This window comes from Dicentrarchus labrax, unplaced genomic scaffold (genome assembly GCF_905237075.1).
Source record: "Dicentrarchus labrax unplaced genomic scaffold, dlabrax2021, whole genome shotgun sequence".
In the NCBI taxonomy this organism is placed as follows: domain Eukaryota; kingdom Metazoa; phylum Chordata; class Actinopteri; family Moronidae; genus Dicentrarchus; species Dicentrarchus labrax.
Window position 1 is genome coordinate 5,611,262 of NW_026136716.1, and position 26,345 is coordinate 5,637,606.

General features: G+C 40.8%; 1 long non-coding RNA gene across 3 annotated transcripts in view; it reads left to right on the plus strand.

Moving 5' to 3' along the window:
* Positions 1 to 26,345, plus strand: part of LOC127378538 (uncharacterized) — a 184,572-nt gene that overhangs the window by 88,347 nt on the left and 69,880 nt on the right. For all 3 annotated transcript variants that reach the window (XR_007888069.1, XR_007888071.1, XR_007888070.1), the window contains one exon: positions 9,276 to 9,370. This is a non-coding gene — a long non-coding RNA (uncharacterized LOC127378538). The remainder of the gene's footprint in view (positions 1 to 9,275; positions 9,371 to 26,345) is intronic.

Here is a 26,345-nt window from a genome sequence, read left to right on the forward strand (position 1 = left end):
ACTCAATCTTTGTGATCTATTCAGGAGGGCTACAAGTAAAAGTCGATAATTAGTTTAACAGTTTTACAGTATTATGGTTGCATACATTTTAAACACCAGTCGCACCAGTGGAAATCTGACAAATCACTTTTCAAGAAACAGATTTGTCAGAATTCATCTTTTTTTTCCCTGGCAGTGCAACATGTATCATTACAACATGACGTGTGACGGTATTGTACACAGAAGATCCTCTGTTGCATTAAATGTCATTAACCACAGGTTCACATTTGACAGAAAATCTGCTTGATTTCTTGTGGCTCAAAACAGGAACCAGCTTTATCTTGCAAGTCTCAAACAGTTGTATTCCAGTTCCACTTTTCTGTTTCAACCATACACCAAAGAAGACTCGCTCAATGCATCAGTGACGTCAGCTTTACATCTCTTAAGGTGTTTTGGAAGTCAGAACATAGACGTTTTTGCAGAAGGGGAGGAAGTCTGGTGAACCATCATAGCTGACAGCAAACTTCACTTCTCTTAAACGTCAAGTCAAACCAAAGACACATTACAATAAATAAATATCGAGATCTAAAATTTGTCTGGAGGGAAAAAAGCTAACTTTCTAAACTTCATTCGTTTTGGAGTTGGAGTTTTTGTTGGAGCCAACATCTAGCAGCCAGCAGTAGAGATGCTACATCTTGAAGGACTTGTGCAGTGGCTTCAGCTGACATTGATAAAAAATAGCATATTCCTTTTTCTTCCAAATAATGCTTCAGTGGCATCAAAAGTTCATTTTGTTAAAAGCTTGGGACTCATACTGAGATGTGTCTTTCTGCAAGGGCAAGAAAAATCTCATCATCATGCTGAAAAGAGACAAAAAGGGACTAATGAAAATAGAAAGGCAGAAAGAGGGAATAATGATAGGCCTGCTACTGATGGAGGTCTGGAGGTAGAGACAGATGGATGCAGAGGTTTCTCTTTCTGTCTTTTTCTCCACCCCCCGTCCCTCTCCACTGTTTTTCTCTTTGTCTCTTTTTCTCCCCCCTTTCTCCTCTTTCTCTTTTTTCGGCTACTCTCTCCATCAAGATGCCATTATTCAGGACATTAGCGAAGAAGAGCTAAAAGCTCTCACTGTCGAGGAGGGTCCCAGGGTCCTTTCTGAGAGCTGTGACGCAAACACACATGCACGGACACACACACACTTTGACTACAGAAGTACCATATAGTATAGGTGAAGAGGTAAGAGGAGGTAAAACGGTCTTATAGCAGACATTACCAGGGATCTAGGCTCCTCTCCTCTGTGGCCAAAAACGTGGACATTAGCCGACTCAAAGAAAAAATGAACAGTGCAACAACTGGGCAGGCACCATGTCCTCATGGGTTTATTTATACTTTGTGAACTTTTATACACAGCATCTTTTTTCTTTGCTTCTTTTTCTCAGCTCTCCTGTAACTCTCATAATTCCTCGAACATTGTATAGAAATGTACTGAAAATTGCTGCGTCTTGTGTATATAAATTAGGGTAAAAGGTATTGACGTGCGCATTGTAACAACAGGCAAGAGTTCTTGTGAAATTATCTGCTGTATTCAATCGTGATTCTATTAAAAATCCAGAGTCTTCTCTAAGTTGTGGATTACACTTTTTCACAATTCTGTGCACCTGAAAACGCGACTTGTGTCATCACTTTGTGCCGGAAAACTCATCAGTCGTCCTGGTCTTCTAAATATATGGCCGAATATCCATTTTTCGCAAGTTATAAACACACTGGTTCAATAATTTTGCCAGTGTAGAGTGTTTAGATAGAATACCATGCCTGCCAACTATTCAAAACAAATCAAAACAGGCCTTGAAAATCATTGAAAGTCCTAATAGAAATGTCTCTATCTCAAAAACAAGTGGGCCCTTGGCTTTTAGCCTAACAAAGTCAAACTAAATTTGCAAATTTCAAAAGTCACAAAATTGGTTTTCACAACAATCTTTCAGCGTGGAAATATCAAAAATCAATCAGCCTGGTTTAAAGGATGACATGACTTTCCATTTCCTCAAACTTCTGCTTTCTCTTTGAACGGCTGGTCCATCCAAATGTTATGACAAACATATTTTCTCACTTTCCTTTAGCCATTTGCCCACTTATCCATTTCTGAGATTTCTGCCTCAAAACTGGATGGTATACAGCTAAAATAAAGCCTGATCCAGTGGTCTGTTTCTCAGCTCAGATTTTGGTGTTTATGTTCGCATTAAACAATTTTTCATCTGCAATTACATCTCCAGTGAGGTGCTGGAAGGGACTCTTTGTAGAAGTGAAGAGGGAGTTGCGGTAATGGTGGAGGTAACAGTAGTGGCTGTGTTGGTTAGATGTAAAATAATAACAGCTGTATCAGTTACAGTAGAAGAAGTGGAAGACTTGGTATTAGCTGCATTATCAGTAGCTGCAGTCTTGATAGGGATTTGATTAAGTTGTCATAAATATTTCAGCTCTTAAGTTCGCTCGCTGACATCGCGACAGTGCAACCAGGCCAATACTGCACATATAACTCACAGGCCTCTGGAAGTTTGCTCTTTGCCATTCATTTCCACATCTGGCTCTTTAACTTTCCTTAATTATTCCATTTCCTGAGCTCAGGGACTTGGAGAGGATTTTCATAATTCATCACTTTTGCCTCTTCTTTTTTTTCTCCTGTCACAATTACTGTAGTACAAAACCATCAAAATTATCTGTTCCATTTTTTTCAATTTACCATTCTTTCTTTCAGTTCCTGTAATTTATGTGTGTTTTTCTTTCTTTTTATCAGTCCTATGGAGCTCTACACTGCTCATGTATTTATTCATGCTTTTCTGCCTCTGATGGGCGACATGGACAGAGCTGAATAGAGGCAGTGTGTATGTGTGTACGCCTGTGTGTGTGTGTGTGTGTGTAGCTCCGCTGTAGACCTCCTCCATTGTGCTGATTCTAAGAGAAGGTCTTAATCTAGCCACTGCCATTACGGCTGCTGAGACCTCCAGCCTCCATCTCCCCTCTTGCCCTGATGTTGTGCCCAGCCACGAAGGCCCTTTAGTGGGGCGGCTGGCAAGCCAGATCAGGGTCTTGGGTCCGGGGGCTTGGCCTGGATCCCTTGTCCTCATCCTCTAGCACCAGCGCCCCCTGCATCCCCACATTGAAGCCTCCGTCCTGGCCTGACTTGGCCCCGAAGCCGCCTTCCTGGCTCGGGGCCTGGATGGATGGAGAGGGGGGAAGAAAGCCTGTAGCTGGATGTGCAGTGGAGTGAGGAGAGGTGGAGAGGCTAACAATGCTATCAGAGAGCTGGCATCCGTCTCTCAAACGCACACACACAAACACATACCGCTGTGTTTGTCTTTATTTATCACAGCTCTTCACACGTAGATGGCAACAAAGGAAGAAAGGCAGCGAGCAGAATGGACAGGGTCAGAAACAGAAAGGGAAAGAGGAGAAAAGAGAGAAAAGTGGAGGAGAAAAAGAGAAACGGAAAGCTGAAGGGCTGCTTGAAAAGGTGGATAAAGGAAAACAAATGCAAACGCAAAGAGTTGGAGAAATTTAAAGGAATATAAAGAGTGATTTACAAAGACAAAAGTAGTAGAGTGGAAGATGGAACAGAGTTGAGGAGAAATGGAGGGACACAATGTGAATAAAAGAGGGAAAAAGGCGGTAGTGTTTTCCACCAGTCTGTTGGCCGAAGCCTCTGTGACATTGTCAGGCCTTCTGGATCCCCATGGAAACAAAAATCAACATGTTTGCTTGAAATGCTTTCATTAATGCCTTGTAGCCGAGCCAAAAAAAAAAGCCAGACGAGGGACTAGGAGATGTGGAATAAAAATCCCAACACAAATAATGCAAACAAACAAAGGATAAAAAGGGCAAAAACAAACTTGGTAAAAAGCAGTTCTGTGGGTTTTTTCTCTTTCTCTTTTTTTTTTTAAACATCTACTCATTGACCCGTGTCATTTTGTACACAATGTGACAGGCAGACTTTCAGGACATTTTTGAGTCGCCATCACTTTGGGGATCAGACTGTGCTCAGTGTAATAATGTTGCCATATTTGCATGGGGTATTATAATGATAGCCTTTGGCACATTAGAATAAGCTCTGGACAGGAAAAGTAGCTTAAATAAACAGTTTGTTGACTTTTTTTATTAAATAAAAATCACAAACGGTAAAAATGAATTAACCTTTGAGCATATTTTAATCTGATGGACATCGTTGTTTATTACCAACTTTTAGCAAATAAAACTCAGTTCAAAGCTTAATATTTAAATATATTGACAAAAACACAGATAATATAATATAATTAAAATTCATTTTATACAATATCATAAATACAATACAGTATTGGCCCCCTCCCCGTGCTTCCCCAACATAGACTGGAAACAAGCGAGTATAATTAAGCAACGAGAAAGTAGGACATCTGTGTGTGTGTGTGTGTGTGTGTATACAGTCAGCCCAACACACACACACACAAACACACACACACACACACACACACACACACACACAAACTCTGGCATAGCGACAATCAATTAAAGCTTCCTCTTCTTCTCTCCTTTAATTGAAATTGAATTACAGAGTTTTACCTCTGCCCCTTTAACTGAGCACGTAAGGAAACGCCTGGGGCTGATCTACAGCCAAGCCGTGCTCCCATTTAACCAACGAAGAAGTTTAAGGTAAAAACATGGCAAGTAATAAGGTTGTTAAGGGTATTTAACTCACACACACACACACACACACACACACACACACACAAACAGGCATACCAAGAGGCATGCGTGCACTTGTGCATACACACTCAAAGTAACAGGGTAATTAAATGGTAAAGCTCAGTCTAGCTGAAGTAAACATGTCTAGTGGGAATATATTTAAGATCGTGACTCTAATAATCAAATAATTGCCAACATTATAACAGATAACAGATAATGTATAAACACATATAACAGTATTTATACTTGTAAGCATTTTATTTTACTGCAAAGAATTCCTCTGTTTACTGTTTCAAAGCAATGGAATTTAGGAAATATTGTTATATAATTGCTGTAATACAGTGAAATGACATTGCTAATAATTAATGGAATCACTGACAGTGCCATAGTTATTTAATTTGAGTCACTGTTATGAGAACTGTATGTGAGCAGTACAAGCTGCTTTTAAAAAGCAAAAGCATCAAACACTTCACCGAGGCTGTTATTACAACCAGATCACCTTCAGTTTCTACTTTTCTGCTGATGGAAGATATTTATTTTTGCATTTATTTTGAAACTCAAAATAAAAAAAACTCAAGCTCATTATCGTCTGGTGGATGTATGGATGAATTTTCTGCAAGACAAATGTTGTTTTAAGTGTGCTGCACAGTTCTGTCGTTGACTCATTTTTTCAACATGAACCCTTTCTACACACGTTAACAACTTACTGACATGTCTCAAAAACTAAATATTCCTGTAGTTCGCTCATTGGTCAGGTACAGTGAATCCAACTGGGCTGAAACAATTCTCAGTGGTTTAAATGTCGAGTCTAAAGATGCACAAATCTGTGCCGATACCGACCATTTTAGGTGGATCAGGTATTGGCGAGACCTGATCCATATTAAATAGTTTTTTCATTTTTTCATTTGTTATTATTAAAATTCAGTCACAGTGGGCTGCCAATTTAATGTTTAGTGAAGTTGCATAATACCTGGTACATAATATTGCCTTATCTGTGACTGTATTGATTCGGTATGAGCAAATATTCTGAGTTTATGTGTTAGAATCTGTACTTAAGGCTGATCGGTGCATCCCTAAATAAGACTAAATCTTATCTTGTCTTGTCTGTCTCTTTTTTAATTGACACAGTGTCCAAAGTGTCCGTCTCACACAGGAAATTCTGTTGTGTGTGTTTGTGGGCTATCAGGCATGCCATTGAGATGTCAGTGGACTTCACACTCGTTCCAACAGGACTTGAAAGCATAGATATGATGACGAACAGGGAGGGAGGGAGGGAGGGACACAGAGAAGGGGTGGATGGATTGAAGGATAGAAGGTAGACAGTGGATAGATAATATGCAGGATACTGGAGATTTAGTTAGATGTAAAGAAGTAAGTTGATATGGAGGTAAAGATAAATAAAACAAAGAGAATGTGTCCGAAATAAACGTGTATCAATAGAAAAAGCGACAGAATGAGCAAGAAAAAGAACTAAAGGTTGATAAAGAGATAAAAACTCAAGAAACGGAGGATCAGGAACAGGAATAAAGAGAGAGACTGCAAACCAATGACAGACAGAGACCTGTGCCAAGCTGTGATTTCCCAGTAAGAGTTAGCTCTTCATCCGCCACTGAACCCAGCCCTTCAGGAGAACAAAGCCACTCGTTTATCGTCCATTTTTCATCGCTCCTGTTTTTTCTACATGCAAGAGAGCTCCCTCCCTCCTTTTCCTCTTTTCTCTCTGACGCAGTGGGATAACCCTCACAACCTTGCACCTCCCCAACCGCTTCACACACATGCAACACATAGTACGCATGCGCACACACAGACACAGACCAGATACTGATGGACATGCAAAAGTCCCAATAACGTTCCCATTAACGTTCACTTTCTGTTGTTGATTCAGCTCTGTGCTCATTTTTAAACATTTATGGATGTTCCCAGTCATCAGAATACTTTGAAGAAATGTTTAGACTTAAGTTTCGTGGGTGCACTCCCCCCCCCCCCAACCAACACACACATGCACACACACACACACACACACACATGCACACACTCATCCTAGACCTCAATACACCCCTTTCCCCAGTGCAGGTCAGGAGGCGGTGGGCTGACTCCGCCACCTGCTGTCTGATAGCACATAAACAAACCAAACACTTGTTTCCTCCTGAGCTGTACCCTGCAATCACAGCACCAGTAAAACCTCACACTCCATTTACCTTCAGTGCAGGTGACTGCCCGGGCACTGTGTGTGTGTATGTGTGTGTGTGTGTGTGTGTGTGTGTGTGAGGGTAAAAAGAAAACACTACAGAGGGGACAGAGAACTTTGGGACTTTGAAGGATGTGAAAAGATATCGAAAGCTAAAAAGGAGAACCGAAAAGTAACAGAAAAAGTAGTGAAAAGGAGACAAATGGATAAGCGAGAGAGAGGAAGATCTAGTCAAAAGTAAGTCGACACACCTGACTCAAGTCTTCAGCATACAATAATATTTTTATAAGACAAGCGTGCTTTCAACTTTGTGGCAACAGAAGAACTAGTCTGGCCTGCCCTGATCTTAACCCTGGTACCCGACTGTGAGCCAGGCTTTAAACATCAGTGGCCAACCTCTTTAATGCTCCTGTGGCTGAATGGAGGCAAATTCCTGAAGCCACATACTACAAATGTGGTGGCAGCAGATTAATCCCTATAGTTTCTGAACGAGATGCATCACACATGCACATGTAATACCTACATATGTCCATACAGTAGTAGAAAGAGACACTGAAAGAGAACAGACCCGGATATGGGAGATGGCGCTGTTCTACAGCATCGTCGCAGAGATGGCTTGACCTGCCACTCACCCCTCCATCTTGTTTGTGTACTGGTTTATTTGTTGGAAACAACAACAACAACAACAGCAACCAGCCTCTGTAATTATTCCTTAGTGCTGCTTCACTCACTGTAATTATACACCCATACGGTGTGTTGTACACGTGTGCGATAGTCGATGTGAATGTGTAATACGTGAGTCGATCTGTGTATAGTTGGGTGTGTGTGTGTGTGTGTGTGTGTGTGTGTGTGTGTGTGTGTGTGTGTGTGTGTGTGTGTGTGTGTGTGTGTGTGTGTGTGTGTGTGTGTGTGTGTGTGTGAAGAGAGAGGGGGGGATGAAGGGACAACAAGCTGAGGTCTTTGTTGATAAATGACAGTGATTCACCATCAGGCCACCCATTTAGTTTAAGTGTGCTGCTCATTTGCCTGTGTGTGTGTGTGTGTAGATACAAAAAGAGGGAGCGAGTGTGTGAAATAAAGATGAGAGGATGTAACAGACAGAGAGGGAGCAGGACAATGCAGAGGAAATTGTGTGTGTGTGTGTGTGTGCACTCTCTCGTTCTCCCCTCTGTGTCATCAAGAACTGGCAGTGCATCAACCTCTGTGTGTTAATTTGTGTGTTTTAGTGTGCGTCTGTGTGTGTGTCTCTGTAAGCGTGCATAAATATGTGTGTGCATGTGTGTAGAAGCATCTGTATTTTTTGTCTCACATTTGTGTGTGTAAGCATCTCTCTCTGTGTGTGTTTGTGTGTGTGTGTGTGTGTGTGTGTGTGTGTGTGTGTGTGTGTGTGTGTGTGTGTGTGACAAGGGCCTTTGTAAGTGATAGTTAGCTTGCGCCCTCTCCTTGTCGCTCCGCTCATGCAGAAATGTTTGAGTTTGTGGTTCGTCTGATTTTCAGTTTGGTATATAACCACTCTCGCTGTGACTGTTTAAACTCAACCTCTGGGCTCTTTCAGGAAATGTTTTTTCTGTAATTTTACTTGAATTGAAGGTTTACCTTGTTCTTTTAAGGGTTGCAGTGTAACTACATATCTCTTTTCTCACAGCTCATTTAAAATCAGCCTCGGTAGGGAATCCAGAATGATGATCATTTCAAGCATCTGATTGAAATGGCCAGCAATTGTTTTTCGCTTTACAGGTTTTGGTTTTTTTTTTCCCCATGTTGCAGTGAATGCTTTCTGTTTCATTACCAATGTTTTGTGCTTGTTGTTGTTTCTAAAATAGTAAAATAGTTTCAGACAAAGTCAGATAATGATATCAGCTGCTGTAGCTGCTAAGAAAGTTGCTCTAAATGTAATGCAATATGTTTTGAGGGATTATTTCCTGTCAGGGACTTCCATTTCTTCCTGTGGGGGTCTGGTGTTTTCCAGGAAATGGAGGGTAACATAATATGGCAGTGATATAATAACACAAATCTTTGACCAGAACAAACCACAACTTAATTTTGGATTTATGTTCAGGCAGTAGGAAGTTGCCGTTTACTGTGTAGTGTAAGGTGATATCTCCAACTGCACTGTCTTTGTGTAAATAACAGCAGGAATAATGCAAGCAACTGTTGAACAGTTCAAAGAAACATGCATTATTGTCTCAGAGTTGAGAAACCGGTTTCAAGTTGACCAAATTCTAAAGGAGCATCATGCGAGTACTTTCTTGTCGTTGCTCTTTCCTCAGGTACATTCTGCTGAGGTGTTTCCTTGCCCCCTCCAGCTGAGTCTTATCCATTATTAATGTCTGAACATGGTCTCTAAGGATCTGCCATCCATTATTAATGCCTGACAATTTATCTCTTTCCCTCCCAGGATCTCCTTCTGTCTCCTCCTTCTCATCGTCCCTCCTTCGATCTGTCCGTCCCAACTTCCATCCCATCGACCGTCTGGAGAAAAGCTAATAACAGGTGTGTCTTCCTCCCTGTTCATGTTATCTCTTCTTCCTCCTCCTCCTCCTCCTGTTGTCCCATCTTCAATGTGTCTGTGATTTCTGCTGGGTCAGCAGGGGTTTTTACAAGGTGTTAAGTGCTCTAAATGTGTGTGTGTGTGCGTGAGTGTGCGTGCCCCCTGGGTAAGGTGGCAACCTGCTAAACAAGTGTGTGTTTGTATTAATGATGTACGCAGGCTTGTCGTACTCCTTGAGACAATTAACTTGCATACACACACGGAAACACACACCACCGACTCACATAGTATCTGTCATGTGTGTTTACTCACACCTGTTAATGGTAGTCCACATCTGTGTAAGACTTGAAACATCTGTTGTATTTAGTCAGACACATTTTAAAGTGTTGAATGTCTCATTTTAACATCAATAGAGTGTTTTGTAGTATCTGCATTTTACACAGCGTGCATTAAGTACGATTTTGCCTGCTCGATTTCGTCACAACTCAGAACAAGAAGAGAGAGCTATTCTGTTAGCACAAACTTTAGATCTGTCACTTTCCCACTGTGGCAGATGCTATGACATCTTTATCGTCTGTGGTGACGCCCAAGATAGGAGGGGCAAAGATCCACTTTGTGACCAAAAGCTTCAAGAATTGTGACCAAATGCCCTTGCAGGAGTAAAATATCAAGTCACCTCATCCATGGTCTGTTGTACATTGCTATGACATTTAACTTGAGAAAATACACCTTTATGTCAAACTCATCAGCTTGCCACAGCTGTGGAGTCTGATTACCTATTTAAAATGTGAATGCAGAACACAGTCAGTTACTATGCAAATGAAATGCTGCATATTCAGCTGTCGGACTAGTGGATCAAGCTTGGTGAACTGCACTGCAGATGGGTCGGAACATCACAGAAGGTTCTTGCTTGTACGGGCCTCTGTATTTAACCAAAAAAGCTGGTGGGGGGGAAATAATTCTGCCTGCTGGTGTAAAAACAAAATCCATGTTTTTTACAAACACGAACGCACTCTGTACAGTTCAAAATCTGAGAATGAAAATAAAAGGAAGACGAAGTGTTAAGAAGAGAGACAGAGGATGTGTGTGTGAGAGTGTGTGTTTGTAGCAGGAGCAGACGGTGCTGTGGCCTTTTGCTGGCACGTGAGTGTACTCAGGTGCAAGGGTGTGTGTGTGTGTGTGTGTGTGTGTGTGTGTGTGTGTGTGGGTGGTGACAGTTATTCTTTCCTCAGGTGCATCTAGGAGGGGAGTGCTGGGTGTTGTCTTTTGGCAGGAGCTGTGTGTGTGTGTGTGTGTGTGTGTGTGTGTGTGTGTGTGTGTGTGTGTGTGTGTGGGGGGGGGTGTGTGTGGTGTGGCGCTCCTGGATCATCTTCCAGAGAGACGAGAGTCTGTAATTACCGTTGTAGCAAGACTCTTGCCAACAACAGAAGAATCAGACATTCATCTTATAACACACACTTTCTAACACACACACACACTCAAAATTATCTATCTGGGAAGTACAAACTTTCTTATCCAATTAGAGTCTCCCCTGCTTATTAAACACTACAACAAAACCTACCTAAGGCAACATCAGTGTTGTTAAATAAAAAGACCAATTAAATAACCTCTGGCTGCTAGTTGTTCTCTAATATTGAAGGTACATTTTGTGATTGTTTAGATGCCTGTTTGTCGATATTGGGAGCTGGGACTCTTAACTTGCAATGTATTGACTGTTTTTTGATGACCATAATGAACAAAAAGGCAAATGTGTCTGTACATGTTCATAGTTGTGTAACTTTTCATACTAAAGCAGTCTGAGAAGGTTTAATCTAATGCCTGTGTCCTAACAGTTGAATGATTGGTGGTAAAATGTTAATAATTCACAGCTGTAACTATAGAAAACGTGTAGTGAAATTCCGAAGTTGACTCTTTGTACATTTTCAGTCGTTTATAGGAACCATACTGTGTGCTCGCTCAGTATCTCCTGATATATTCCTCTCATTTGTTTCAAGCTACCACTGAACCTCTCCTGCTTCTTAACAGATTCTTGTAATAAAACACAGTTCTTGAGTTTTAATTAGTACTCAGTCTGCTTTTGTGTTCCTGTGAACTTCATAAATGCCACATATTCAACAAATAACAATTAGGCTTAATTAAGATGATTAAAAACTCCTGTCTAATCCGTCAACACACCGTGTTCATATCTTACGCTGCGTGTGTGAGTGTGTGTTTCTCCTCTTCACGCTTGACAAATCCAGAAGATCACCGTATAATGACTGCATAACGAGCATGTCCTCAAGTTACACAGACACGCAGCCCGCACACACTTTTCCGGTACACATTCACAAACAAACACGTCCTTAAGACAGACAAAGCTTATCAATAGCTACTAATTAAATTCTTGTGCGTATTAATGAAAGACTTAGAATTGCTGTTTACGGTGCTCTCTAAGTGTGTGTTCTTTGCTTGTTTGTTTGCTTTAATGAAAAAGATTTCACCTTTCAACAGTATTGGTTGTGTGCAGATATGTGTAATGCTTGTATAGACAATATTTTGTGTGTTTATTACCTCAAAGTAAATGACAAATGACGGACAAAAAATAATATTAGATGAGGTGAAATTACTGAGAAGAAGAGAAGCTGAAAAGAGAGGGGGAGAAAAACTAATTTTAAAAGGTTATTTGACCTAAAATTACAAAACCCTCTCACTTGTGGTGGCATCTAGCCGTGCAGAAAGTTTCAGTTTTAAGTGTCCATTTTCTGAAACTTCCTCCACCACATTTTTGATTCAATTCAATTGTATTTGTATAACAGCAAATCGTAACAATAAGTTATCTCAGACCATTTCAAACAGAGCAGGTCTAGATTGTACTAGTTACAGAAACCCAACCAAAAGCAAGCACTTGGCAACAGTGGCAAAGAAAAACATCCTTCCTTACCACGCAGAAACCTTGAGCAGACCCCAACTCTAGGTGGGTGGCCTTCTGCCTTGACCGACTGGGTTTAGAGAGGGGTAGAGGGGGGATAGAAAGAAAGGAAGATGAACGGATGAACAGCAACAATAACATTTAATAACTATTATAATAGAAATATGACAATATAATAATTATAACAAATAGTGATGATAATAATGAAAATAATCATAATATTTACTATAGAGTTCAATAAAATTTTAGCTTGGGCGCTAACAAACAACCAAGAATGACATTTATAACTCTGTTACCCAGAATTCTGTGTTTTGTGAGTTGCTTGTCCCAAATGGATGAGGCCTCCTGACTTTGGTGATCCCCTCATTTTCCTTTAGTGCCAACACGAGGTTCACATTCTTTCCATCATCAGGTGAATTTGTCTAGTCCTTAAAGTGGTAACCATGATACACATTGTACCTGCTTAACATCAGCCTGTTAGCATTGTTATTGTGAGAGTCTTGTTAGAGTTAGCATTTAGCTCAAAGCACTGTCACAAAACAGCTGGCATAGCCATAGATGAGTCAAACATGCAATCCTAAATACCGAGACATCATAGACATCAATCTACCTGCATGACTACTAGATAATACTAGAGCTAAGTAGGAGAGTAGTTGTTTTTTTGGGTTTTTTTTTTTAAATTTTGGTGACCTGATCTTTTAAATCAAACATATATAAATATGTTTTTTACTTCTTACTCTTTCTTTGAAACACCAAGGCCAGTTTAATGTGAAGTCTTTGAAAAGAGCCCCTGATGAAACATTCTGGTTCTGAATACAGATCATGGTCCTTCCTTTCATGTACATTCCCCATCTCTTGAAAATATCCAAATCAATTCAAAGTGACGATTGTTATCGATTTTGTTGCCCATTTTTCACAAAATACCACAGCCAATACCTTTCAGACAGCAAAAGAAAGTAGTAATCTGAGTAACGTTTCCATATCTTTGATTAACCAATCCTTCAATTTCTGTAAAATGCTGTCAGTGCATTCATTTTCTAATGGAGTTTACCACACGTCAAAGAGAAACAGAGACGATTTGGATACAAATGTAAATGTTCTTGAAATCCTCTCACCCCTTTCTCTCTTCTCATCCTGTCTCATCCATTCGTATCTCCTCTTTCACTACCCAACACCATCTGTTCATCTTTAGCCGAGAAGGAGCTCACTTTCCTCTCAACTCTCTGATGTTGGCCCCGTGCCCCTTGGCTCTAATATATTAGAAAGCTTGAAAGCTTTTCTTTAAATCCTCATCCTTAATGCCCTCAAAAGGGCTTCACATAACTTACATGACAATCTGACAGTTAGCGTAACACTGGACTCAATTTTAATATGCAACACATTATCTAATGACGCATGAGTATATAAAACAACTTGAGAATGCTCCTCAGATCTTTCCCTTCTTACCCTTCTACTTCCACTTCTCTTATTGTATCCTCATTTCCTCTGCTCTCTCCCTGCTCCTCTAGATTAACACCCTCCTTCTTCCCCCTCTAATATTCCCTCCCAATTCCCATCCACCCTGCCCCATCTCGGGGGCATATGTCAAGAGGAAGCAAGCATCTGCTCCTTGAGAGGGATTTTGTGTCCGCCGCTCTGCCATTCTGTGCCAGAAGTCCGTCAGTCGCACGGCGGCAGTATGGCCATGTACTGCCTGGCGAGGAAGTGGGACATGGACCCAGGAGGGAATCTCTGTGTGATTTCATTTGGGTGTCTGTGTCTTGGTGTGAGTTTCTCAGTAGATTTCTGTGTAGCAGAGCTCTGAATGTGAGAATGACGCTTGCAGCATCCATTATGGTTACTTATTGTTACATTGCATCTCTGACAGTTCCCTGAGTTTACTCTCAAGAAGATGTCAAAATGTACTTGTGTGCTCCAAACATCGTCTGTTCCTTCATCTTTAAACTGTTGTTTCCCAGAATTACCTCTTTTTTGGCTGGTTAATATTTTCTGAGTGCAGTTTTGAGAATGGAGCAATTACATCATTAAGTTATAACCATTAGAAAGTACTGTACTATATGGAGAGCTGGGTGACCCGTGTGTTTTCCTGTTGAACTTTGGTCTCACAGCTCTGTATCACACCCTGCTACTTACAAATATGTGTCCCACCCATATTAAGCAATCCAAATCCATTTTTATACTTTTCAGTATGATAAATTATAAGCAATGAAGATTTACCTGAACCATATTTATATCTTAAACAATGTTGATAAATGCAGAGACTAAAGTGAGTGTGCACTGTGTACTAGCCATGGTCAAGATAAGTGCTTTTGAGAGACTGACCTGAAGATTTGTCCTTGATTTTTGTGCTATTGTTTTACGTTTTATTAATTTCTTTATTTAACATAGACACTGATAAATTTATAGGGTTTATAAAAAGGAAAAAAATACAAATAATGAGCCCTAATTATATTGAAATAACACATACTGCCGCACACCTACACACACGGCAGGCACCTTTTAAGACCTCTTCGCTCTCCAATTTAGTGCAAGAATAAACAGCGAGGGAAAAGAAAAGAGTAAATGTGTCGTTAATAAAAAAGAAAGACGAGCTAATTGTGTTGCATGCTCTGTAGAAATCAAAAATCCATTAGAGATGGGGGGGGGGAAGGACACTAAACATGGCCTTTGGAAAAATAGATGATGTATCACAAAAGAAGACAACCAAAAGCGCTTTTACCTTCAATTTGGTCCTATATCCCTGATTTCACTTCATGTGCACGTCTATTTGCGTGCGTGTGTGTTCGAACATGTGTGTATGTTGTTGTTCTCTGCTTAATGCATGCCAATGAGTCATGCAAGAGGCAACTTTATCTAATCTCCATAAATGGCCGTACAGTTCAGGAAGGTCACACACACACACACACACACACACACACACACACACACACAAGAAGAGACAGCATAAGGAGACGGTTATTGGGAGAAATTAGAAGAAATGATGGAAGGGAAGTAAAGAGGACTGAGAGAGACAGAATGGACTCCTGAGTGAAACAGTTTGCTCTCTCATTTAATGTTCTGCTCTGCTTCCCCAGCTCAGAAAGGTCAGAGCACTCCTACAAAAGGATAAGTCATGTTCCTATCTTGAAGATTTTTTTCCGCAGTAATATTTGCAGAGAGCAGATCAGAAAGACGGTAAAAGCCAAGAGCTCAGGCAAGGGTTAGACTTTTGGTTGGCGGACAGGTGACTTACTGAGACGCTGAGTGAGTGGTGACATTACACCATTGGTCTTTTCGAGTGCTGGACCTCTCCCCCCCATTGGCCGCTGCTCTTTGTGAATATGCGTAAACGAGTCTGGCTGTTCTCAGTTTTCTGTTCCTGTGCTCTTTTCTTATCTCACGTACAGCTGATCTTTATCATAACCTCATGAATTATGTGCTCCTGGATGAGCGGATTCTGCTGCAACAATGAAATGATCAAAATGTGGAATAAGTACATAATTTAAATAACAAAATAACAAACAGCAGGGATGTTTCTAATAAATATAGTGGACGGGCAGATCTTGATATTTTATCATGTGGGGTGAAAAAAGCTCTGCTACAGAAATTCATTACTGTAACATCAAAGATGAAAAAAAAACAAACACATTTTCTCATCATGACGTTTGTATCTCATAATTAATAGTACATAATCGATTATAAGTAGACATCTTGTTAATTATGAGAAAAGGATGTTTTGATAATCAGTGTTAGATGTTTAGTCAATATAATGTGTGTGACCTGGTCATGGGAGTGGAGAAGGAACAGAAGACTGTCCTTTTCACCTGAACAATCCCAATGACCAATGTTTGCATACTATTTATAATACACACTAGGTTACTTTTACGTGCCATCTTCTTAAATGGTAATGACTTTGATATGATGTACCTTGTGGACTTCACTTGTTGTGGTCTATTTTATTGCTTTTGGTTACGTAATAATAGATAACCTAAAGTCACATGTTTTGTTTCTATTCCTGTCAATGGAGCTGATGTAGGAGGTAAATGAATTATTGCTCATGATTTATCAGTATTGCTCAGCCTCTCGGTGTGACCAATGGACTCCCTGTAGTTTGTCGTCATATTTGTGATTGTAACGACTGACATCAGAGTGTCAAACTGTCCCCGACCCTAAAATAAACCAGCTTGTGGTTCTCCCCTCGATTTCTCCTCTTTTCCTCTGAGGGAGTCATAACCGCACAGATCTAAAAAAAACTTGCTCTGTCTGATTAGGGCCTTTTTTAAAGTGCTTTACTTTTGATCCTTTAATGACATTTTAGATACTAATATAACATAAATCTAAACAATGGCTCTGTTTTATTCAACTGCCACCGTAAACCATGACCGTGTGAGACAATAGCAGGACCCTGAAACTGAAGTAGCTAAATTGAATTCAGCCAACACGAATTTTAATGGGCTTTTACTACCGTATGTATTTCTTATACAACAAGGAATCTGTCACAATCTTCCTCTGTCACAAGGAATCTGTGCATGTTTCTGTCATTAGTGATGGAATTCACCATCAGGTATGTAGAGGCCTCACTCAAACTGCATTGCATATACGTTTCAGTAAATATATGTTTTTATTAGCAATGGATGTTTATGTCTTTGATTGATGGGGAATTCCCTTGTTATTAATGAACCACCTCCTCAAGTGCAACTACACAACAGGTTGGATACTTTGGTCAATATGTGACATTAAATAGACCTTAATCTTCATTTTGTTCATTGTCTCTCTAGTGTGTGTGTGTGTGTGTGTGTGTGTGTGTGTGTGTGTGTGTGTGTGTGTGTGTGTGTGTGTGTGTGTGTGAGAGAGAGCCACACAGGCAGACGCTCTTGGCATTGCTTTGATGCCATCACAAAGATCTTTCCATTTTCCCTCTTATTGTAAGGGAGGTAATTTTGTCTCTCCCTCTCTGTAAAGCCCTCACCACCATCCGTTTTTGATTTAGCCTTCTTTTTTTATACTTTGTTTTTGATCCCTGCATGAAACCTGGTTAGAGGGGTCTCAGGGGTGGGTCATTACTTTGTGTGTGCGCACTTAAATGTGTGTGTGTGTGTGTGTGTGTGTGTGTGTGTGTGTGTGTGTGTGTGTGTGTGTGTGTGTGATGTTGGCATTACCCGTTGTCTCTTTGAGGCCATCTGGAGTCGGCACATGTGGGAAAACCTAGTGTTAGCTCTGAATGTGAATGTGTCAGCCTGTGTGTGTGTCACTTTGACATGCCAGCACATTTGTAATGGATAACGTCACAGCTGATTTTAAATTCAATTCAGTTCTGAGTAAAGCAGCTGAGAGAAAGAGACAAATAAACATTTGATTCCTTTATTCTATATATCCATGTCTTCTACAGTGGCACAGCTTTACTAACCGGGATCAAAATGCAGGGCGACACTGTGTGTGTGTGTGTGTGTGTGTGTGTGTGTGTGTGTGTGTGTGTGTGTGTGTGTGTGTGTGTTTGTGTGTGTTTGTGTGTGTGTGTGTGTGTGTGTGTGTGTGTGTGTGTGTGTGTGTGTGTGTGTGTGTGTGTGTGTGTGTGTGTGCAAGCAGAAAACTGTTGTGTGATCTGTTGATTCCTGAGGTAAACAGGCTGACTCACTACTTAATAATGCTCCACTTATTCTCTGGGTGTGTTTGCTTGTACATCTTTGTGTTCATGAAGACTCTTTGGCGGTCAGGGGTCCAGTTCGAGTCGGATCAACCTTTGTTGAGAGTTAGAGATGGTGAAGTGTACAACAGTTGAGGTTAGCAGGTGGCATATTACTGTAGTCAGCGGGAAGGTGAAAGACAATTGTTAGACTTTGCAAATAGTATATTTAAGACTCTATATCTCAATATCTGTGAGTATAAACGTATGTTACTTCTTTTTTGTATTTGCATGATTTCCTATGAAAATTACAATTGGAAAAAGTGAGCGGTTGTATTATATTATAGGACTAGACAATTAAGTAAAGCCATTTTTATTTAAGTAGCCAAAAAGTCCCTTAAGGGGCTTAACAGTCCATACAGCATACAACATCCTCTATTTGGATAAAGAAAAACTCCCCAAAAAAACCTGTAACAGGGAAAAAGTGCAAGAAACCTCAGGAAGAGCAACACATGCAACCGATGTAAAATAACAGTAATGACATATATTACATATTCACAACATCAGACAGAGAGACCACTTGTATAACAGTGGCTCATATAGAGAAAATAGCATGTTTTTTGGACGCCTGGGCTTAAGTCACATGTTTTTCTGCCACAGAGGAAATAGATTTCCTAGAGCTCCCGAGAGCTTTATAAGACTTTTTGTCTTATAATCAGGGTCATCTTATATTCGGACCATTAAGATAAATATTAAACAAAGTATAAAGTAAATGAACACTGGCACCTCCAACACCCCCTTAAACCCTTTTGAAATTAAACTAAATTTGTGTTATTTTAAAATGACTTAAGTGTACAGCAATGTCTGAAGTGAGAAGGGACTTGTACTGTAGGTAGATGGAAACAGAGAGGAGTGTTGTGAATAAAATAGTAATAAACATGATAAAGGGAGGGGGACACAGCATGGTTGGAGGTTTATTTAGGTGTGAACCTGGCTGCCAAATGGGGTGAATAATAGATGTGAGGGAACGGAGGATAAAAAGTGGAGTGGAGGAAGGGAGGGATGGATGACAGGGATGAAAATGTGCCCCTCCTGTTCTCTTTCACCACTCAGCTCTCTATTTATAACATTTTCCTTGTGATTAAGGATTTACATAGAAGGGCTTAACATTAAGTTGGCATAAACTTTTTTTTCCACATTTTTTAGTCACATAGCCATCACCTGCTGCATTTTCAAAGACAGTCAGTGTCTTCTCCTAAGAATATTTTAGCATTCAAAATTTTAAAATGCAGTTTAACAAACAAATGTATGCAACTGTTATCAGTGTGCAACATATCGTACACATATCACATTGTCATATTCGATTTACAGTGCAGAGTAAACTGCAGCCTTTCTTTGTTGGCCACTTTAAAGCCTCTGCATGTGACAAAGGAGCTACACCCCTTTTATTACAACCACACGGGAACTTTTGTGCTGTTGCGTGAAGCTCTATTTACATGTATGTGACAACAAGAAGAATTTTTCATTAATTAATTCTATGTTCATCCTCTGTACAACAGCACCCCTGGATCTAAATGACTCAAATGGCTCAAATGTCTTGCCCAATCGCTCTTTAGAAGTCGATGTTGAGGTTAAACGCAGACCGTCCTCTCTATGTTTCCTCATGTTGACCCCAGAAGAGAAACAGACCTGAGGGTGGAGTCAGGACGTCTTTAGATGGAGCTGTGATATGAGCTGTGAACAGAGACAGAAACATACACAACCTTCTGACTGTGATTAAGAGAACAATGTTCCGCTCTGCACAGTAATCGGTCTCCTTCTTTCACCTTTTCTCTCCTCGTCTTTTATCTTTCTCTTTCATCCCTCGCTCAATACCATCAGGCCTGGGACCTGAGCAGCTGAGCTCTGCCTCCACCGACTCCAGTTGGACACACACACACACACACACACACACACACACACACACACACACACAATAATTTGCATTCATGCATGCACACACATGACCACACACATGACCACACACACACACACACACTCTCTCAACACTTAATGCTTTGCCTCCGATTAATTTTCTTCTCTCATTTGTTTGAATCAAGACCCTTAAGAGTGCATACAAATGCTGACCTTGAGACACAGAAGATTACACACTTGAACTCCGACTGAAGAGAGACGCACCTTCCGAGTGAGGGAACCTTGTGGAGAATTCGACAACATACTTTTCTGAGAGATGGGAGGCAGGCACTTGAGGGAAAATTAAATCTCTCCAAGGATGCTGTCAGGGCATTGAGAAAAGATTGCCGTTTTGTGTCTAAATACATGTACACTGAACTGGCTCATCCTCAATTTTTACATGTTTATGGTAGATTGAGTTATACGGTTTTAAATGTTGTGCCTTTTTTGAAATAAATTCTCATAATGTGAACTCTTTTTAATCTAGCTATGAATTGTGAACAGGCTTATTTTCCTCTTAAATTGATTGAGCTTGTAAAGAAGATGTACAGCTGTTTCAAACCACTTTTCAAATTTTTAATTGCTCATAAATACTATAACAAGTTTAAACTGTTATGAGTTTGGGTTGAACGCATCATTTTCAGTCAGTTAGTCGAACCTGTGACAGATGTTATCTTGAAAGAATTACCAACCAGATGCCTTTTTCTGAAAATATATATGCCCACTGACACATCCTTGCCCTTTAGTTTTCCGGTCCGAGGCAGAGCAGCTTCCATACCAGACTGTGATGCAGAGAATGCTCTCGATGGTGCAGCGGTTCACCAGAATCTGAGGAGAGAGATGGGCCTTCTTGAGTCTCGTCAAAAAGAAGAGACGCTGGTGAGCCTTCTTGACCAGGGTTGAGGTGTTCAGGGTCCAAGAGAGGTCCTCGGAGATGTGGACACCCAGAAACTTGAAGTTTGAGACACGCTCAACCTCGGTTCCGTTGATACCGATGGGGGTGTGTGAGCCGCCATTGGTTTTTTCTGAAGTCCACAATGATCTCTTTGGTCTTCTCGGTGTTGATGGCCAGGTTGTCCAGTATCCAGTTGCAGAGGGAGTACCAGCAAATGTCACCTCAGTCCGGCTAGACACTGTCTGCCTATGACATGGAGGCTACAGCAAGAATCTGTTTATTTTGTCTTTCTTCCGCCTCCTGGGGCTCAGCCTGCCAGCTGCTGTCAATCAAACACAGGCATGGACACACTTTATGAATAGCATACCCACAGCCGAACTGCACCTGTGTGTTACCGGCCGAGCCTTCCCTTTTAAGAAAGGTGGTATTGTTTTTTGTTGTGAAAGTTTTCCCCGGTGTGTGAGGGGTAGCCACGTTACTTTAGTCAGCCATAAAGTGTGTAGATAAGCTCAGGTTGCAGTATAACAGTTACGGAGAGGCTGTGTGTTGTATTTCCTATAACGTTACTACAGCGCCTCCTTGTACTCTTTTCGCAGACGTTGTGCTATTGTGGTAGGCGAGCTCTGTTTTACAATAGAAACACTTTAGACTTTTAGTTTGGTTTTAGCTTGAAATGATCACAAATTTTGGACACTTTCTGTCATTTTCTTTCTCTCACCCCTCACTAATACCTCTCTCGTGTTATGCAACAGTAATAATCACCTGTGCAGTGCATGGATATGCTGCCCTCCTGACTTCATATTGTAAATTTGAATTAATTATAGCCGTACTGTATCTACACAGAGATTTCTTTTTAGGTTTAAAGGAATTTTACTGCTCTCTTTAGCTTTTATTATTTTCCCAATTATGTCTCTTTCCTATGTCTCTGGAAGAAGGGCACGATGGCACTGACCCAAGTGCTCTTCATTAAAATGAAGTTTATTTTATTTGCCATAATGTTTGTTGAACACTGCACGCTGATGTGCCTGTGGACTGCCAGAAAAAACTTCAATGTAATGGGGAAAAACTAGATTAGGTGGAAAAAATGTTTTTGCAACTTTCACCAAAGTTACAAGTTACACTTGATCCTTAAAAATTTCAGTTTTTACCAAAAGCAAGGAGTCTTTACAGCCTTCGTATGACTGCTGCTCTACAATTTTAGGTCATAACCCTGTTGCGTCTTCTATTTTGATTTTTAATAATGACTTCCAGTGTTCATGGAGCTTTTTGTTCAGTACTGAATTATAAGTAGGAACTTGCAGAAAAAGTCAAGGTTTTCTGTTTTCACTCCACCAATTTTGACAGACTAGGAAAGCAGACTGAGGCAAAGAGAATTGATTGAGACAGGCACACACTCACACATAGGTACTAACACACACGATGGTGAAAAGATGAAAGAATCAATCATTCAAAACTTTCTCCGAAACCACAGGTTGCGTCGCAGAGGGAACAGAGGGATGAAAGGCGAGGAGAAGTGTGAATGAAAGAGAAAGGGAGAACGGCAGGGTGACTGACTGGCAGGGCAGATCGCATGCCAAGCCACTGTCGCTGGCACTTAAAGGGCACACACACACACACACACACACACACACACACATACACTGAACAGTCCAACTGCGCTGATATGTGCACCTGGTGCCCCATAGTAGTAAAAGTTTAATATTTTTTTTCTATTTTTTGTGCACATTTTGACCAAATATCAAAAGGAATTTACTGCATTGGCCTTTGACAGAATCACATTTTTACACACACACACACACACACACACACACACGCGCACACCAAACACTGATTAGCTAATGATGTTTCGTTGATAGTTTCCTCCCCATCTTTCCACTTTGTTTCTGTACCTGTCTGGTTACTGCAACGCCCAGGGCCTGTCGGGCAGACAACTGTGCAAAAGATGAGTAAAATACACACACGCACACACACACACAAAGGCGCACACACACTAATGCACGGTGGGCGACGGTGTACAAGTGACTGCTGGTGCCCACATCAGAATGCAGGTTGGAGATTTGACATTCCTGGAGGCTGTGTCCGTCTAGCCAGTTAGGGGAGGACAGCCAATAACACACACACACACACACACACACACACACACACACACACACACACACACACACACACACAGCACTGCCCTGACTATCTGATGAGCCTAATGCTGATCCAAGTCAATAGTGAGAAAAAAAGATGGCTTTTAAATGTTCCACCTCTTACCAGGCCTGTGTGTGTGTGTGTCTGTGTGTGTGGAGGGGGGTAGGTGTGGTCGTGTTGAATGTATGTGCTTTTTCTTGATTCTTGTCTCTGCGTGTGTGTGTGTGTGTGTGTGTGTGTGTGTGTGTGTGTGTGTGTGTGTGTGTGTGTGTGTGCCTATAACCGTAATGAAGGCAGTCTGAGAGATTAACACAGTTGGGCGCTTGCAGACCTCAAGGTTAAAGGAGCACAAAGGCGCAGCAGAAACACTGTGTGTGTGTGTGTGTGTGTGTGTGTGTGTGTGTGTGTGTGTGTGTGTGTGTGTGTGTGTGTGTGTGTGTGTGTGTGCCTTTGTATAGGCGTACATGGGGGTGCATGTGTGCCTATCTATCTGTTTGTGTGTATAAGATTTTAGGACGAGACAGCAGAGCCACAAAAGGCATGATTGATTGGCTTGATGCTGAGAGCGAGTCAGGAAAGACTTGAGAGAGAGAGAGAGGTAATTCGCATGGCTCATGATTTAAGAAAATTGGTTAATCAAAAAGATAAAATCAATAAATTACAAAATATACAGAGGCGTATTTGCTGTGTTTCAAGAGTGAGATGAGAACATTGAAGCACAGAGCTTGAAAGGCAAAATTTGGGATTTTTTTTATTTTGCATTGAATCAGGTTCAGTGTTTTTACCTGCCTCTAGTTGTGGCGATGTGCAGACTACATACTCTATACTTGAGAAGGATAATGACTGCATTTTCCAAAAATAACCATTCAGCTCATTTTTGTTTCCTCCCCACTTTTCTCTTGTACTTTTTAAACCTGGGTACATTTTATAAGCTTCAGCAGAACCTTGAGTACTATAAACTGCAGTGATGAGTGTCTTTTCACAGAAAACATAGAACTGTTCAGTTATATTATTATTACCTAAAAGTGGATTAAAAAGTTACCTAAAGTTTTTATTCACTTTGAACAAAAAAATTACATCTACTGCCTAATCAAGAGTTGTTACATTGGCAGTTAGATACCCTGAATAATTTGGTCCAATAAACAGATAGGGAATGATTCAACTCTTGACACAAAAGAAAATCAAAAATATTGTTTTTGCGGAGCTGTGAAGTCTTTTAGGTTGTACATCTGCTCTTAATCAACTGGTAACTTGAACAGTATGAAACTTAAACTTACTGAATTTGGATTTTGTCTTCCCTAGAGCTAAAGGAAGAGGACACTTTTTATGGTTTTTGAGAAGCCTGTCGCCTGTGCTTGAAGTGTTTCCTTTAGTGTTTACGACTGTTTAGTCAACCTTGCCAAATGGCCTCTGAAGTTTTTAATGTCGCTCATTCAATTAAAGTTCGAGGAAGAGCTGAACCTGGGGGGGCAATAAGTCACATATTGTTATTATCCTGCCCTGCTAATTACTGAAGCAATGAACTTTAATTAATATCTGAGCTTGGTGTCTCTGTGTGTGTGTGTGTGTGTGTGTGTGTGTGTTAAGGCATGCAAATATGCATGTGCGGCGGTGTGTGTGTGCGCATTTGTGGACCCACTCTCCTTTATCTCAAGCCATCTCTCTTCAACACACTTACGTACACACACGAGGCGGAGGCTGACATTTCGCAGAGTGTCTCGGTTCACGTGAGAAATGCTGACACCGTGAACCTTGGAAGGCTAGCAGTGCCGTTAGCATTAGCATAATTATCTCAGTTATCAGCAGCGTTGGAGACCAGATCTAACAACAGGAATGACAAGGACGAAATACACAGCTGAGTGGATTTCTCTGCTCTCATTGTAGTCTTGAAAGACCAGTTCCCACAGCGTGAAACAGCCAGTTTGTTCTTAATCTTTAACTTTTTCATGAATACATTCTGCTGCTATCTATTGCATTGTACTCAAGAGTAATTCAACACACCGTTTATTCCAGAAAGTCTTAAGATTACCTTAAAACCACTAAGTATTTATGGCACCAAATGGCACTAAAGCACACAAACTGTTACGTGTTCCTGTTTGATCAAGAAGAAATGAATTCAAATGTTACATCATTTAAAAAATATATATTTAATCAGTCACAATCGACAGTGGAAGACTGGCAATTGACTGACGTTTTCCTTTTAGCCGCGTCTAACATCTGCGTTTCAGTACAAAAAGGATGAATACAATGCATGTACAAAAATGTGTGAAGCGGTATGAGTGTGATACCATTTGACAGTTTAGATACTGGACGTTTTAAAGCGCAGTCGAGTAGATTTTACTGCTACAATGGTTGCTCTTAATAACAGTTAAACAACGCACAACTGAAGATGCAGTTTGACCTTCATACAGAACATTTCCTATTCAAATTCCTTCATTAACTTGTGTCCAGACAAAGGAGTATATACCAACAGAATACCCCTTACTGTGCTTTATATAACATTTAAAAGTACAACGAAGGTGCAGATAGTGTAAAAGTGTATGTGTGTATGTTTGTGTGTCTCTGTATTGTGTGAGTCATGCTACCTACTGGGCTTTGCCTTGAGCTAGCGGTGCCCTTCACTTCCCTTTGCCCAAAGCTTCGCTACGGCCACGACTGCTGCGAGGCAGACAGAGCTACTCTCTCAACTAAAACAACTGTCCTGATGAGAACAGTGGCTTCTTGGACGTGTAAAACTACTTTGATTTCCACCTGTCCTTGCTCGGCTGGGATGAACGTTTTAAAAAGAGTTTTGGTGGGTTCCTTGAACTTGTTGTGACGGCGAACATACCGGCTATTTGTGTGTGATGTTGTTCACCTCTTCTGTCTGAGAATATAGTTTCAAATGCAAACTTATATGTGTTTCCATATAGACATTTTTAAAACTTGTTTTTACAAAGAAAATAATTTAGTTTTTCTTCGTCATTCACCTTGAAATTGAACTTTTATTGTAATTTACGCTGAACTGGATTAGGACATACTTTACTGCTCTTAAAGAAAACTGTCTTTTTAGCTGAACTACAGTATCAACCTGTAGTCACTGGGTAAGGACCTCTTAACTCAAACATCTTAAAGTTTGTGTTATTCGTATTTTAGCACTTATATTTTACTAGTTATATGTTGGTTCCCCTTGTCCTTACTCTTCTCTCTCCTCCCTTCCCTTCTTCATCCCCCCTTTTACTTTCATCCTTTCCTGCCGCTAGCCTCCCTATGATTTTTTATCCTTCCCCACATCCTCTCCCTCCCACCTCTGCTTTTCTCCCTCCCTCCCACCCCTCCATCTTTTTGTCCTTCTCTATGATCGTTTCATGTGTGCTGATCTCACCTTGGGTGTTTGAAGCCCAAAGAGCAGCGGCAGGCGATTCTGGATCACACTACTAAAGACCCCGACACATCTGAGAGAGAGAGAGAGAGAGAGAGAGAGAGAAGGGGAGATAGATAGAT